Genomic DNA, 4,185 nt, shown 5'->3' on the forward strand with positions numbered 1-4,185 from the left:
TTCCCAATTCCAATCTTGTCGTTCAAGCTGGCCATCGCCTTCCTCTACGTTGCTCAGTTGCTCCCAACGCCTTTGATATATTCCTGAGCCTGAACCGGCTCCCGAAGATGAACCTTGACCAGAGGTCTTCGCTTTCTTGCTCCCTCGAATCATGGCTGCAATCAAAGGATAACTAAAGCAACAATTAGCATACCCCAAACTCAATCAATCTCAAACTTTGAACATAGTATGCAATGTTGAATTTCAATCCAAAATTTATATGTAAAATCGCCTTTTTAAACTTCCAAAGTCGCTCATTTTATCATCTATATCAATTTAACATGTTTTAATCATAAAATTTCTCAAAAGTTCATGGTTTCAACAATGTTCAACATCACTACTATGTTCAATCATGCAAAAATCTAGTGTAATCACATCACCAAGACTAAAGCATGTTCAAATCCCACCCAAATCAAGCAAACATTCTTACATTTAAACTAAAGTATCATACATTAAGATAAACAATCTACTCTTAAACACTAGGCTTAAAATTTCGAAAGAAATCAATAATTTATATGATAATCAAGCATAAATTAAGTGAAAGTTCATACCTTTGATGTTAGATAACAAGAAGAACTAAGAAAAAGTGTAAAGTAAGGAACTTGGATGAACACTCTTCAAAACCCTAAAAACTCACGTCCAGAAATCTTGCAAACGAGCAAGATTTGATGGAAATCGTTGTGGGGGTTTTGTTCCTCTCGAAAAATCACTCAAGATAGACTCTAAAATCACTGGATTTGGTTGAGAATTGAAGAAATTATGGAGAAGAGAAGATTAGGGTTCTAGAGAAAAACTTTGGGGAAGATGAAGTTGGAATGCAAGAGAGAGAAACAAGGAACGTGTGAATCTGAATTGAGGGTGTTTTTGGGGAAGTATGGGAGTTATCGGGTCATGTGGATGGTCACAACATGTTTAAGTTCGAGTTTGAAGAGTTATAAGTGACCTTTGGTTCGATTCCAACTCTTAACAAGGTTTCTGCGTCGGAACGGTTTAGAGGGACCGTCGGCGACGGTTATTCCTTCCGTCGGCGACGGTCAATGCAAATTGGATCTGGGCCGACGGCTAAACTAGCTGTCTACGGCAAATTGTGGGAGACGGACAATTCTGGGCATCGTGGGCGACGGCCGGTCACACCGTCGGCGACGGTTATTATAAATTCAATTTTTTATTTTTCAATTTTTTTTATGAAAATTAGAAATAATTTTATTAACTTTTAATTAAGGGACTATGTACAATAAAAATTCCTAAAAATTATTAAAATTCTTTTTGTGATTTTGTATAAGTTAAATTTAGAGAACACAAAAACCGTTAACGGCCCTACCACCCCCCCCAAAAATTCGTGTATTGTCCCTAATACACATAATCAAGTCTAAAAACATACCTTTTTGTCTTCAAGACTCATTCATGATACCCGAACTTCACACAATCAAGAAGGTTAGTAGGAAACGAAAACAATTCACACTAAAAACACTCAAACAATGAAATAAAATGTACATAATTTTACAAAACTTATTACCGGTCCTTTCAGTTGACCTCATAAGTTGGCACACTTACCACAAAGTTTACCAACTCCACATTCTCATCCTTTTTTTCATTGTTACCATCAAGAAACGGTTTAAGGCGAAGCCCATTAACCGTTTGCTTCTACCCGTCCTTCGGGTCCTTGATTGTAACATCTCCAAGCCTTCCGACCCGTGTAATCACGTACGGGCCCATCCACTTGCTCTTGAGCTTACCGGGGAAATATTTAATCCTTGAATTATAGAGCCAAACTTTTTGACCCACTTCAAATTCCTTCGGCTTCAACTTCGCATCGTGTGCCCTCTCCATATCATCTTTGTACTTCGAAGCACACTCATATGCTTCTTCCCTGAGCTCCTCCAATTCGCAAAGCTTTAATTTACGCTCTTTACCTGCATCATCGTATTTCATGTTAACTTCTTTAATAGCCCACCAAGCATGATCCACAAGCTCAACCGGCAAGTGACAATTCCGCCCATAAACTTAACGATAAGGAGTGGTTCCAATAGGTGTTTTATGAGCCGTTCTATAAGCCCATAAAGCGTCATTCAACTTTGTTGACCAATCCTTTCGGTCGGGTCGAACGGTCTTTTGCAAAATTTCTTTTATTTGCCTATTGGAAACCTCCACTTGACCGCTTGTTTGTGGGTGGTAGGGAGTAGCAATTCGATGGTCAACACCATACCGTTTCAAGAGTTTGCCAATATTAAAATTCTTGAAGTGAGATCCCCCATCACTAATGATCACCCAGGGAACCCCAAATCTAGAAATTATATTCGTTTGTACCAAATTGCAAACAACGGTATGGTCATTTGTCTTGGTGGCAATCGCTTCGACCCATTTGGATACGTAATCTACCGCCACCAAGATGTATAAATTGCCATGCGAATTGGGGAATGGTCCCATGAAATCGATCCCCCATACATCAAAAATATCTACAATAAGGATCGGTTGCATGGGCATTTCATCCCTTTTCGATATACTCCCTATCTTTTGACACTCTATGCAATTTTTAGAGAAATTAAAAGCATCTTTGAAAATAGTCGGCCAATAAAGGCCGCTATTGAGCACTTTGTGCCTAGTTTTGTGACCACTGAAATGGCCCCCACAAGGAAATGAATGCAAGTGCGTCAAGACACTAGGAATCTCCTCGTCGCGTATGCGTCTTTGAACGACTTGATCCGGATAAAACTTGAATAAGTCCGGTTCTTCCAACGTGTATTACTTGATTTGAGATAAGAAGTGCAACCTCTTCCTTCTATCCCAATGAGCCGGCAAGTCACCTGTAACCAAATAGTTGACAATATTAGCATACCATGGTAATGTTCCAACTTTTAAAATTTGCTCATCGGGAAAATTCTCATTGATCTCTTCACGAGAAGAATCCTCCACACTCAATCGAGACAAGTGGTCCGCAACCACATTCTCACTCCCTTTCTTGTCTCGAATCTCTAGGTCAAACTCTTGTAGCAAGAGAACCCATCGGATTAGCCTCGGCTTCGCATCCTTCTTGTCCATGAGATACCTAACTGCAGAATGGTCAGAATAAACAATGACCTTAGTACCCCATATATAAGCACAAAACTTATCCAATGCATATACCACCGCAAGTAGCTCTTTCTCGGTAGTTGTATAATTTAATTGTGCATCCGAAAGAGTCTTACTTGCGTAGTAAATAGCAACTGGTTTCTTGTCTACCCTTTGACCCAACACGGCCCCCACCGCATAATCACTTGCATCACACATAATTTCGAATGGTAAAGAACAATTTGGTGATTGCAAGAATGGGGCCTCAACCAATTTTTGCTTCAACACATTAAAGGAATTTTGACATTCTTGTTTAAATTCAAACGGTTGATCTTTTAGCAATAATTTACAAAGAGGTTTGGTTATATCACTAAAACCTTTTATAAATCTTCTATAAAACCTCGCGTGACCCAAAAATGATCGAATACCCTTAACATTCATGGGATAAGGTAAAGTAGAGATGACTTGCACTTTTGCACGGTCGACCTCTATCCCACGAATTGACACTACATGCCCCAACACAATCCCTTCTTGAACCATAAAATGGCTCTTCTCCCAACTCAAAACAAGATTTTTTTCAACACATCTTTTCAAAACTTTTTCGAGTTGGTCAAGGCATGTATCAAATAATGACCCAAATATTGAGAAATCATCCATGAAGATTTCCAAAGACTCCCCCACCATATCTGAAAAGATACTCATCATACACCTTTGAAAGGTGGCAGGGGCATTACAAAGTCCAAACGACATTCGCCTAAATGCGAAAGTACCGTATGGACAAGTAAAGGTAGTCTTTGCTTGGTCTTCCGGATGTATAGCAATTTGATTGTATCCGGTATAACCATCCAGAAAACAATAAAATTTTTGTCCGGCCAATTTCTCAACTATTTGGTCAATAAATGGCAAAGGGAAATGGTCTTTGGAAGTTGCAGCATTTAACTTCCTATAATCAATACAAATACGCCACCCGGTTACCGGCCGAGTGGCGACCTCTTCACCTGCGTCATTTGTGACGACTTGAATACCCGCCTTTTTCGGAACTATCTGTGTCGGACTCACCCATTGGCTATCCGAGATAGGGTATATAATACCCGCGTC

Source organism: Helianthus annuus, chromosome 17, assembly GCF_002127325.2.
Source record: "Helianthus annuus cultivar XRQ/B chromosome 17, HanXRQr2.0-SUNRISE, whole genome shotgun sequence".
Classification (NCBI taxonomy): Eukaryota; Viridiplantae; Streptophyta; class Magnoliopsida; order Asterales; family Asteraceae; genus Helianthus; species Helianthus annuus.